Raw genomic sequence first — 13,185 nt, 5'->3', positions numbered from 1 at the left:
TTTCTACATATTTTTCCATGCTAACATCATCTATTTCCTACCTACACATTTGTTCAAAATTTATTGCCTCCCCACCAGTTGGCTGACCAAGTGTGCTCCTCCACACGCGAGCAACTGCCTTCCAAAAGTCCACTACCTTAAAACATTTAACATGAATTGTGAAATTATATTTAAATCATTCATAACTCCCTCACTTAGTAAATGTGGGATAAAGTATTATTCAACAAATCTGGTGGAGTGCTCTCCAACTCCTTCCATTTCTTTGTTTAGACACATATCTTGACTCAAATCACCTTTTTCCACCTGAGCTCCTCCAAAATTGCTGCAGCCAAAATATATGGTATGGGGTGTTTATCTTGACATCATGGGGCTCTCTTTGCTGACATCCTCTCTAGATGCCATGGATGTTATCATTTTCCTCCCTACTAGACATGAGGTGCCCTGTGTAATGTGTGAGCTCCTTGACACTGTGAACAACCCCCCTAATTTGATGTGGACCTCATGCAGGCCATAAGCCTCCTCAAAAAATGGAAAATATTTTTATAATGTGTGGTCTATTCTATGATTTTAGCCTACAATTTATCAAAGATGGGATGCTCTTTAATATGGGCATGAGATTTGAAAAGAATGTCCCCTGCCAAATGTTGACTAGTTCCGTAGATCTTCTGCAAAGTTTGGGTTCTCACGGAGAAGCCGATCAAGCATATCTAGAGCCTTCTCTCTAAAGATCCTAGTGACATCTTCTTGATAAGGTGCATTCATGAGTTCATTATTCAATGTACCACCCCAGAAGCTTACATCATCAACATTAACTAGGAACAAAGGTGGACTTGCCAAGTCTACACTCTGTCATGATCAACAACAAAGGCAGACTGCCCTGCTAAAGAAGGGTGAACATAGAATGAATTGTATGTTCTTGGGTTATCTATAAAGTCTAGCCAAGTCTTGCCAAGCCTACACTCTATCATGATAAAAAACAAAGGTGGACTCCCCTACCAAAGAAAGGTGAACGTAAAATGAATTGTAGGTTCTTGGGTTATTTATAAAGTCTAGTATGATATGTGACTTATCACTTCTTGAGTTGTAGGCCTGATCAAGATGTAAAATTTCTAAATGTACTTTACTTGGAACACCATTAGCTCCAACTACAAAATCAAATTCAACTTCAATATCATCCATATGAACTTTACCTTGATTGTTAGTTTTAGTATCCCTACTATACATCTGATTGTAGGAAAATTTGGCTAGGCTCTTTTTGTCATCTATTGAAGCAAGCTCTTATCCAAAATAAAGAGTGAGATTTTAAAAAATTGTTTGAAGAAGACTTTGCTACAGAAAATCCACTAATCCATTGTGACTTGCTACATAAATTTGTATTCCAAGTCCACTGTAATAATGCATTTTCATGTTTTTCCCATTTGGTAGGTGGGAACAATTACTAAGTTGTGGTTTCAAAATGGAGGAAGGAAACTCCAAACCAACTACTTTAATCACCTTAACGCCTATTCTTGTCAACATAATAGGAAAAGAGCATGAATCATCTCTAACTTTGGCTTCATCATTGATCGGGATTCAAAAACATGAACATGAAATCCCCTACGAATTAAATTAAGTGCCATTACACAACCTGCTAGCCCACCTCCAACCACCACAACTTTGCTAGAGCTTCCCTATATCATCAAGAAACTATGTGTTCAATCAAAAGTTTGAGATGCATCTAGGTATAGTACACTGATCATATTCTCTACTCCATTCATGCTCCCAATTAGAACATTTTATAACTTTCATAAGTATTTTCTCATCTGATTAAATCAGTCAGGTCCCAAACTAGGCCTAGCTAATTTTTTTTTTGTTTTTGAACATCTGATTCCTAGAATTGATCCAATGAGATCTTCAAACATGTCAGGAGTTAATTTTGATTAAAATTTGATCATTAAAATTCATTTTAAATCAGTTCCTCATCATTATGAATTTTGTGTAAGGAGGCTTGTTGCTTGGCTTTAAAAACTAACATAAACACCTGACAAGGCTCTAAAACTCTGGATATATTAACTCTTTGACACATTCAATGGGCCTACCCGAATATTGTCACATGAAAACATTAAGGTCAAAAGATATCAACCTCTGAACTTGCCTTCTTAAAATTGCTTGCAGATAAACATGTCGAGAAGCTGGAAACTATGTTTGGTTTTGGCCTTGAAAACTGGGCAAACGGGCACTTGAGATTCTAAAATTTGGGGCATTGATACTTTTTCATGAGGAGAGTATACTTCTATGATTTTTCCTCACAATGAATCATGGGGCATGAATGGGGAGCAGTCAAAGTAGGCTACTGAAATTTGCAAACAGGAAACAATGTTAGAAAAGTGTTTTTTGCAAATGGAATTGTCTTGGAAAAGTGTGCAAATGGATTCATCAAGACTTGAAACTTTGGCACACTTAAAATATTTTCAAAAGTGAACACATTGGTACAATTTATTTGATCTCATCTATCATGGATTTCAAGTTATAACATCCCAAACAAGAGTACCAAACAATCTACTGCTTCTGACACCAAAAAAAACATAGAAATTCCATTTGGAATCACGTTCGAAAACTAATCAAACAGATTCATCACGAGTTGAAACTTGAAACATAACAAGTTTTTGATGTCTACAATACAATGCAAAAATAATTTTAACATTTTGGTCAACTGGGTTGAAATTATAACTCATCAAACAAGGCCTTCTAGAATTCTAAATAATTCATATCAGCATGACATTAGTAAATGACCAACATTGAGGGATTCAAATCCTAGTCAAATGGACTCAAAAAAACTTGGAATCTAAAACATAGGTTCTTTGGTATGGACACTAAATACTCCCAAAGTGGCAAGTCATGAAACATTTTTGGGTGTGATATATTCACTTACAAACATGGCCTCTTGTCATTGTTTGACACTAAGGTGAAAATGCAGAATTGACAATTGCTCAAAATGAGACTTCACTCAATGGGTCGGAATGGAAATTTAGCTTCATAGAAAAAGTGGATAGGCTTAATTGAAGGTGCTAGAAATATTAAACACCTCATGGGACTCAAAGGTATAGCTAGGTACATATGTATAAAAAAGAATTTATAGGGCTCAATTTTCTCAATAGTACTCAAAATTGACCATGCAATTTTTAGTCCCAAAAAGATATTTCCAATTGAATTTGGAATATGGCCTATAAAGCATTTTTTCCTGACATCTAATAAACATAATTTTGTGCAATTTGATATGGAGAGAGGAAATGGTCCACTTAGCTGATTATTCTTTATCACAAGTGATAGCAATTCACTCGGCTTATTAAACTCATATGGAATCATTCCCCTCAAATGATTATCTCCTAGCTTAGGTTATCAAAGTTTGGAATAGTTGCCAAAGCTTGGAGGGATTATTCCATTCAATTGGTTATTTATAAAGTTTTTAATCCATAGTGAAGAGATACCTTGTATGTTTTGAGGAATATTTCTTGTCAGAAAATTGTCACTAACCAACAATACAACTATATTAGGAGGCCAAATTGATGGAATTTGACCAGACAATTCATTTCTTGACACATGCAGTCCGATCAATGGATTGAAACCTAGTATTTTTAGCTAAATTTGACCTTGGAGATGATTTGTTGCAAGATTGATGAGGGAAATATTCATACTTAGTAACCAGGAATAAATCTCTCCAGTAAGATTGTTGTCAATGAAGTCCAAGATTACAAGTGAGAATTGAGTTGAAATCCACAATGGGATTCCACCATCCACCTTTCATGATATCATTGATAATCTAGTTAATTGGAATGAGGGAATCCAAGTGATATTGATATTATGTATACAATTTGAGAAGCCCAAATATTCCAATTTAGCAAGGTTGTGAAAGAAGGCCTCTAAAATTACTTTTTGGTCATTTAGTGATAGGAAAAGCCTCCAAAGTGAAGAGGGTAGCACCAAAGAAGAAATTCCCTGGTTGAATGCAGTGCCATCAGAAATAAGGTCACCAAAGGAGTAGAGCCTTGAAAATGGGGAGGGAATCTAGTTCCATTTAGTTGGTTGTAAGATAGGTACAAGATGCTCAACAAGGAGATATTACCCAAGGAATTTGGAATATAACCACTTAGTTGGTTGTAAGATAGAACCAAACTTTCGCAAGAAAATGGAATCTTACTAGTCAAGTTAATTCCATGGATCTCCACATCAGTAATAGAAGAGACACTACTGAGACATGTTGGCAAGCTTCCATTCAGCTAGTTGTAAGAAAGATAAAGTGGAGGATGTTGATTGACACCTTTGTAATATTACATTTTCTCTAAATCATTGATTGAGGGTGATATTGGTCTAGGAGTATATTATGAGAAACATTATGTAAGATCAAGATATAAAGTACATTCTAGTTGGGACTTCAACACACCTTTGTACCCTCCTAAGAAGTTAGGAGGTCGGTGCACTACACAAACAACATGGGAAATATATCTAACTTTGTTAGCATGATGAGCCTCTTTGATCTAGAGCTACAATATTTGAGTATCTTATCTAGATTAGATTAGATAGGTTTCTTATCTATTCTTTATGGAACTTGGGGCTCAAGTCTACCCTTTATTTCCTTACTAGAACTACTTCTGATTACAACCCTTTTCTTTTAAGGTAGGTAGATAAGTCAAAATCTAGTCCTATGGTAGGGGATAGAAGATCACCCCATGAGAGTTCACATAGTTGAAGCAAGAATCAATAACTATTCATCAAAAAAAACATTTAAGCAACCGTGAGGTTGCCAAAGTAGTGCCAGCTAAGGGGGTGGTTCATCATGATCATGGAAACCCTAGTCATCCCTAGGATTGGTAGGTGGATTGGGAATAGTCCAGCCATCAATAACATCATCAAGGGTCTGGTCACCATCCTTTATATAAGCTTGTGGAGGTGAAATAGCTAACTCCAGGCAAAAATTCCATTTTCCAAAAACTACATGAGGAGCGCCAAGAGAGGGAGCCACAAACCTACTAGAGCCATAGCAGTAGATAGGCCAAGTGGCAATGCCAACCACCATTGCCACTACTAGGAGAGTGGTAGTGGGAAGCCTTTTGAGAGCAATGGGTAGATGAGTTAGACTCTTGGTTGATGTAACACCCCAACCTTGCTTCCAAACCCCAAGCTCTCTCTCAGGGCTACCTTAGGTCATTCACTAGACCCACTAGGGCTTCTTCACACCCTATAATTACTAGGACCTTGCTCAAGAGATCCTAATCCTTCAGTTGGGGGTACACCAACAAAGTAACATCAAATTTCTTACTAGCCGGCTCCAGTCCGCTATTAACCCTCAAGTCCATCTATAGCTCCAAGGGTACCAGTTCTTCATCTAGGTTTTTTTTTTTAGACTCCTTCTAACATCCATGACCCTAAACATTTCTGATTTCATAGGCGCATTCAATCTACTAGGGAAGATACACCAAATTGCTCCAAAAAGGCTACTAGGAATTAGCCCTCCTAAATAGCTGGAAACAAGATTTCTTGAAAAACTTCTTAACAACCCTACAAAAAAATTATATTTTTGGATACCCTTTTTAGAGTACTTCAAGATTCTGTAATTTTCTAGCCTCCAAACTTTCCGTACAATGAAAGTACAGTTTTAGGCCAAAAATGAGGATTTCAAGTGCTTTATCGCTGTTGTGATGGAAAACCACATTAGACACCTTTCCAAGACCTCTCCTTTGGACTGGAGCAAGGTTAGACCTTCTCATTACTCGTTGTGTAGCCAGATTAAGGTATTTGTACACTCAATCCTCTCCATAACTCATTTTCCAACTGTGATTCCTAGCCAAGTTGCATTTGGCTTGCCTAGGGCATCACCTTAAAAATGCTTGCTGATGCTTTCAAGGGCCCTCCTTCTTGATACATAATGTACATGGATCCTAGTTCGAAATCCCAAAATACCAGAGGTTTCCAATGGTGGGAAGTGGCCCTAAGATCCCATTTTCTAAGTGCAACCCTGTTCAGATCAACAACTTGCCAAGAACAAAAAGATTTTTCTACACTAATGCAAACGAATTAAAATGATCAAACCAAAACTAAAAAAAGATTAAAAACAATATTTCAGAACTTTTCCAACACAAAAATCAGGCCATTCAATCCTCCTCTATTAAAAATGCCTTCAAATGCATAAAACCGGCAACAAAATACTTGCTCAATTCGTACAAAAATGCAAAACCAACTTGTCCAACCCCCTAAAAATGGCTGTCCTCACATTTTTAAAGGCTCCTCCATCAGTTCCATAACTGTTCTAAACAGTTAGGACGTTCTAAACACACAAATGCCAAAAAGTTGCTTTTTGCAAGAAAATGTTGTCATGACAACATGACAACATTTCAGCAACTTTTGTTCTACATGGAGTTAGACCTCCAAATTTGGCACAAAAACAAAGTAGAAATATAATATGCATAAAATGACTTCAAATAAACAATTCAAAGCCATTGGAACCTTTCTAGACCATTTTATCCTTTTTCGGACCTAAGTCACCTAGTTGACAATAGTCGGCAACTTCTAGCAACTTGGTCACTTTAGGTCTTGCCAAGTCTCCTAAACACACCTAAGGACCACATAGGACCTATTATTAGAATAGTGATGTGGCTAGCATCACTACAAGCCAAAAATAAAGAAATACCTAGGTTTCACACTTAGCCTACCTAGGTGCTCCTGCACCATACTCCCCCCTCCAACAAAGAACTCAAGGTGGATCAGTTTGCAACAAATCTAGAGGTATGCCAACCTTCTTGAACTCTATCTTAGCAACTCATGTAGCCTCTAAAATTGGTTTCTCCTTCCATTTGATGAGGTGTTCCATGTAAACCTTGTGCCTTGTAGTCTTCTTTACCCTTGAATCTAACACCTTTTCTACCTCCAACTTATTGTTTGTAGGTGTTGAAGCAAGTTCAATATCTTCATGAACATCAGGACTGAGCTGAGATGGGTCACCTTTTTATGCCACCAAGTCTTGCACATTAAAAATAGGGGATATGCCCAAATCGGAAGGTAAATCTACCTTATAGGCATTTGCTCCATATTTAGCCAATATTTTGCAAGGCCCTACCCTCTCCATCTGTAACTTAGTAGGAATGCCTTTTTGAAGCCTTGCTTTGTTCAAATGGACCATCACATAGTCCCCAATAGCAAACTGAACATCCTTCTTCTTTTCATGCACCTTGGCTTTGAGTTTTAGAGTGTTGTCTTGAATAGTCTTCTTGACTTGCTCCTGAATATCCTTCATGGTTTGTACAAAGTCTTCAGCTTGACCACTAATTTGATCCATGTTTCCAAGACACCTTAGTTCACACACACCTCTTGGGTGCATGCCATAAACAATTTCAAAAGGACTCTTTCTGATAGTCCTATTCTTGCTATCATTGTAGGCATATTCTTCTTGTGAGATGATAACATCCCAAGTCTGACCATACTCCTTAGTTAGGCACCTAAGAAGGTTACCTAAAGTTCTATTAACCACCTCAGTTTGACCATCAGTTTGAGGATGGTAAGCTGAACCAAAAGACATGTTAGTGCCAAGCTTCTTCCATAAAGTCTTCCAAAAGTGACTCATGAATTTCACATCTCGATCCGACACAATGCTTAATGGAAGTCCATGAATCCTTACAACCTCTTTGAAAAACAAATGAGCTATATGACTTGCATCATTAGTTGTCTTACATGGAATGAAATGTCCCATTCTACTGAATCTATCAACAACAACATAAATGCTATCATACCCTTGCTTAGTTTTAGGCAAACCAACAATGAAATCCATACTTACACAATCCCATGGTCTGCTAGGAATTGGTAAGGGCTGGTAAAGACCTGCATTGTTCATTCCTCCTTTTGCCTTCATACACACCATACATTGCTCCACATACTTGGTTACATCTTTGACCAATTTAGGCCAATAATAGAACCTTTGCACTAGTTCTATTGTCTTGCTGATAACAAAATGCCCACTCAAGCTGCCATTATGCTTCTCTTGTATTAGGTTCTCTCTCATGGAACCTCTTGGTACACACAACTGGGTACCCTTAAATAGCAACCCATTTTGCAAAGTGTATTCTGAAAATCTGCTATGAAAGTGGTTTCCAAAATCCATGCATACCTTATAGGCTTCAGCAAAGTCCTCATCATTCTTGTAAAGATTCTGAAAACTCTCCACTCCAATGCTATGGAGCTGAATCTCTTGGACTGTTAAAACCCTTCTACTTAATGCATCAACAACCTTGTTCATTTGTCCTTTCTTATGCTTGATTGTAAAGGTGAAGGCCTGCAAATATTCCATCCACTTCAAGTGCCTGTTGCTCAACTTCTCCTGTGTGTTGATGTAGCTAAGAGCTTGATTATCTGTAAACACAACAAATTCTTTTGGCAACAAATAGTGTCTCCACTTCCTAAGACACTGGACTAAGGCATACAATTCTAGATCATAGGATGAGTATTTCTTCTTGGCCTCATTTAGCTTTTCACTATAGAAGGCTACTGGTCTACCTTCTTGACTCAACACCCCATCCACTGCTAGGCCACTTGCATCACATTCTAAGGTGAACAACTTTTCAAAGCTAGGCAATTTTAGGATGGGTTGAGTAGCTACTTGTTTTTTTAACATATCAAATGACTTTTCAGCCTCTAAAGTCCACCTAAACTTGGACTTGACTCCCCCCTTTATGGTATCAAGAAATGGTGCACAAATACCACTAAAGTTCGTAATGAACTTCCTATAAAATTGAGACAAACCGTGGAAACTTCTTACCTCACTAGATGTGGTAGGTGTAGGCCAACTTAGGATAGCAACAACTTTCTCCTTGTCCATCTTCAAAGTTCCTTTAGACACCACAAAGCCTAGATACACCAACTCTTGCTTGAAGAAGTCACACTTCTCAAGGTTGATAGATAGCTTCTCCTCATGAAGCCTCTTCAAAACCGCTTCTACATGCTTGACATGTTCCTCTTTGGTCTTGCTGTAGATGAGGATATCATCCAAATACACCACCACAAATCTGCATGTGAAGTCTTTGAGCACTTCATTCATGAGCCTCATGAAGCTGCTAGGGGCATTGGAAAGACCAAATGGCATCACAAGCCATTCATAAAAACCATCAGTAGTCTTAAATGTTGTCTTCCATTCATCTCCCTCCTTTATTCTAATTTGGTGATACCCACTTTTCAAGTCCAGCTTAGTGAAATACATAGCACCTCCTAGACAATCCATAAGGTCTTCAATTCTTGGAATAGGAAAGCTATACTTGATTGTAATGCGGTTAATGGCCCTTGAGTCAGTACACAACCTCCATTTTCCTCCCTTCTTGGATGCCAAAACCACCGGGACTGCACAAGGGCTTATGCTCTTTTGGATCAAACCTTGGTCCATCAACTCTTGGACTTGTCTTGCCACTTCAAGGTTCTGATCTGGGGTTAACTTGTAGGCTGCCTTATTAGGTAGTGAGGCACCTGGAACAAAGTCAATTTGATGGCTGATAACTCTTCTTGGTGGTAGGGTAGCTAGTGTACCATCACTAACAATCTCCTTATACTTTACAAGCAACTCTTGTACCTCTGCTGGTAAAGGTTCTTGGACTGGCTTTTCTTCACTTGCAGCCTTTAGTATGACTGCAAATCCTTGGCTCTCCTCATGCTTGAGGTCTCTAATAAACTCTTTCTCTCCACATAGCAGCACATTAGGCACCTTTGACTATGGTTCATCCCCTTCTAACAATGACTGAATTTTGAAGGTCTTGCTTCCTTTCTTAAATGTTATGGTATTTTCCTTGCCATCATAGACCACTTCCCTATCAAATCGCCAAGGTCTCCCTAGCAAAAGATGACAAGCATCCATTGGCAAAATATCACATAATAAGCGGTCTTTATATCCTGCAATTGAGAAGTCCACCCATGCTTGTTCATTCACTAGGATGCTTTGCCCTTTGTTAAGCCATGTGACCTTGTAAGGGTTTTCATGAGGTATCTTCTTCAATTTGAGCTTTGTAACAGCCTCCTCTGATATTACATTATCAGTTGATCCAAAATCAACCACCACCTTGCATACTTTTCCTAGGATCTTGCACTTGATCCTAAACAATGCCCTTCTATGTCTAGGCTCATTAGAAGCTGGTTGCTTGATCAGCACCCTCCTAAACATAAGATTCTCACCTTTTTTAGACTCAATATGGTCTATGTCAACATCCTTGCAACTTCTATTATCTTCTTGTGCATATGCTAGCCTTTTATCTTGGCTTGAGGAAGAGGGTTTGTCCGGGCACCTATAGGTAGGATGGCCTAGTTGACCACAATTGTAACACTTCATTGTTGCAAAGTAAGAGCTGCTCCTACCTCCTCTACCCCTACTTGATCCTCCTTGATTGCCTCTCCCTCTATTATAACCACCTCTTGAAGAGTGGTCAATAGTTTGCTCCATGGGTTTGCTTTCACTTTGGCTCTTTTGATCACTACCTTTGCCTTGGTAGCCTCCTCTTTGATTTTTCTGATTTCTGCCTTTGCCTCTATCTTTGAAGTTAGAATCTCCTTTCCTCTTGTTCTTTTCTTCTACCTTCAAAGCTAGCTGATGACATCTTTGGATAGTGGTAGGGGCCCATAAGCTAAGCTCCTCTTGAATGTTCCACTTCAAGCCACCAAGATACCTTGCCACCTTGAGTGACTCCTCTTCTTGCTTCTTGGATCTCAAACACAACCTCTGAAATTCTTCAGTGTAGGAGGCCACATCAAGATCTTTTTGCTTCAGTCCTTGCCTCTTTTTATGGAGTTGGATCTCAAAGTCTTCAGGTAGGAAGTTCTCTTTGATTTTGTTTTCCATAGCACTCCAATTTGCAATTGGATTCTTGCCCATGCTGACTCTTTCATCTTGTACATACTTCCACCATGTTAAGGCTGAGCCTCTAAGCCTTGACTTAGCAACCTTAACCTTCTATGCCTTTGAGATACCCTCACACTCAAAGTGGTTCTCCATACCCTCTAACCAATCCATAACTGCATCAATATCCATCTTACCACTGAAAAGTGGCACTCCTTCCAAAGCTTTACCTCCTAAGGCTTTGATTGCCTTCAAGAAGGGCTCTTCTTGCAAGATAGGATCAGGTTCAGGTACAATATCTTCCTCTGCTACCTTTTTACCATTCCCATCTTCTTCTTCATCTCTTTTCTTGGCTACCTCTACAACTGCATCTAGTTTTTGCTTCACCTCTTCTAGTGCTTCTTCAAGAAGCTGATTTCTTTGCCTTTGCTCATCAACTTCTTTAGCTAACTCCACATTTGTCACCATCATGGATTCTCCTACTGATTCTTCAGCGGCTTCCAACATTAACTACCTTTCCCAAATCTTTAACTAGGCTCTGATACCACTCTGATGTAACACCCCAACCTTGCTTCCAAACCCCAAGCTCTCTCTCAGGGCTACCTTAGGTCATTCACTAGACCCACTAGGGCTTCTTCACACCCTATAATTACTAGGACCTTGCTCAAGAGATCCTAATCCTTCAGTTCGGGGTACACCAACAAAGTAACATCAAATTTCTTACTAGCCGGCTCTAGTCCGCTATTAACCCTCAAGTCCATCTATAGCTCCAAGGGTACCAGTTCTTCATCTAGTTTTTTTTTTTAGACTCCTTCTAACATCCATGACCCTAAACATTGCTGATTTCATAGGTGCATTCAATCTACTAGGGAAGATACACCAAATTGCTCCAAAAAGGCTACTAGGAATTAGCCCTCCTAAATAGCTGGAAACAAGATTTCTTGAAAAACTTCTTAAAAACCCTACAAAAAAATTATATTTTTGGATACCCTTTTTAGAGTAATTCAAGATTTTGTAATTTTCTAGCCTCCAAAATTTCCGTACAATGAAAGTACAGTTTTAGGCCAAAAATGAGGATTTCAAGTGCTTTATCGCTGTTGTGATGGAAAACCACCTTAGACACCTTTCCAAGACCTCTCCTTTGGACTGGAGCAAGGTTAGACCTTCTCATTACTCGCTGTGTAGCCAGATTAAGGTATTTGTACACTCAATCCTCTCCATAACTCATTTTCCAACTGTGATTCCTAGCCAAGTTGCATTTGGCTTGCCTAGGGCATCACCTTAAAAATGCTTTCTGATGCTTTCAAGGGCCCTCCTTCTTGATACATAATGTACATGGATCCTAGTTCGAAATCCCAAAATAGCAGAGGTTTCCAATGGTGGGAAGTGGCCCTAAGATCCCATTTTCTAAGTGCAGCCCTGTTCAGATCAGCAACTTGCCAAGAACAAAAAGATTTTTCTACACTAATGCAAACGAATTAAAATGATCAAACCAACACTACAAAAAGATTAAAAACAATATTTTAGAACTTTTCCAACACAAAAATCAGGCCATTCAATCCTCCTCTATTAAAAATGCCTTCAAATGCATAAAATCGGCAACAAAATACTTGGTCAATTCGTACAAAAATGCAAAACCAACTTGTCCAACCCCCTAAAAATGGCTGTCCTCACATTTTTAAAGGCTCCTCCATCAGTTCCATAACTTTTCTAAACAGTTAGGACATTCTAAACACACAAATGCCAAAAAGTTGCTTTTTGCAAGAAAATGTTGTCATGACAACATGACAACATTTCAGCAACTTTTGTTCTACATGGAGTTAGACCTCCAAATTTGGCACAAAAATAAAAGTAGACATATAATATGCATAAAATTACTTCAAATAAACAATTCAAAGCCATTGGAACCTTTCTAGACCATTTTAGCCTTTTCCGGACCTAAGTCACCTAGTTGACAATAGTCGGCAACTTCTAGCAACTTGGTCACTTTGGGTCTTGCCAAGTCTCCTAAACACACCTAAGGACCACATAGGACCTATTATTAGAATAGTGATGTGGCTAGCATCACTACAAGCCAAAAATAAAGAAATACCTAGGTTTCACACTTAGCCTACCTAGGTGCTCCTGCACCATTGGTGGTGACCCCTAGGAGAAGTGTGATCTATTAAGACATCAAGAGGCACTTTGGAAACAAAGAGCATTACCCCAATGATTGAGTAGCTCATGAAGGTGGGCAACTTACAGAGCTACCTTATTGGCTTGGACTTGAATTTGCATGATTACATTGTTAAAAATGCATGCTTTAGTGTACATAGCAAAATTTATGTCAAGAAAATTGTGAAATGCTA

The 13,185-nt window shown here is 38.6% G+C and overlaps 1 pseudogene; it reads right to left on the bottom strand.

Moving 5' to 3' along the window:
* Nucleotides 1-648: 648 nt before the first annotated feature.
* LOC149544704 (uncharacterized) overlaps nucleotides 649-13,185 on the bottom strand; it is a 57,545-nt pseudogene continuing 45,008 nt past the window's right edge.

Source organism: Cupressus sempervirens, chromosome 8, assembly GCF_028749045.1.
Source record: "Cupressus sempervirens isolate cs-2001-9-10 chromosome 8, ASM2874904v1, whole genome shotgun sequence".
Classification (NCBI taxonomy): Eukaryota; Viridiplantae; Streptophyta; class Pinopsida; order Cupressales; family Cupressaceae; genus Cupressus; species Cupressus sempervirens.
The sequence above is the reverse complement of the archived record's forward strand: the minus strand, read 5'-3'. Positions and strand labels throughout refer to the sequence as shown.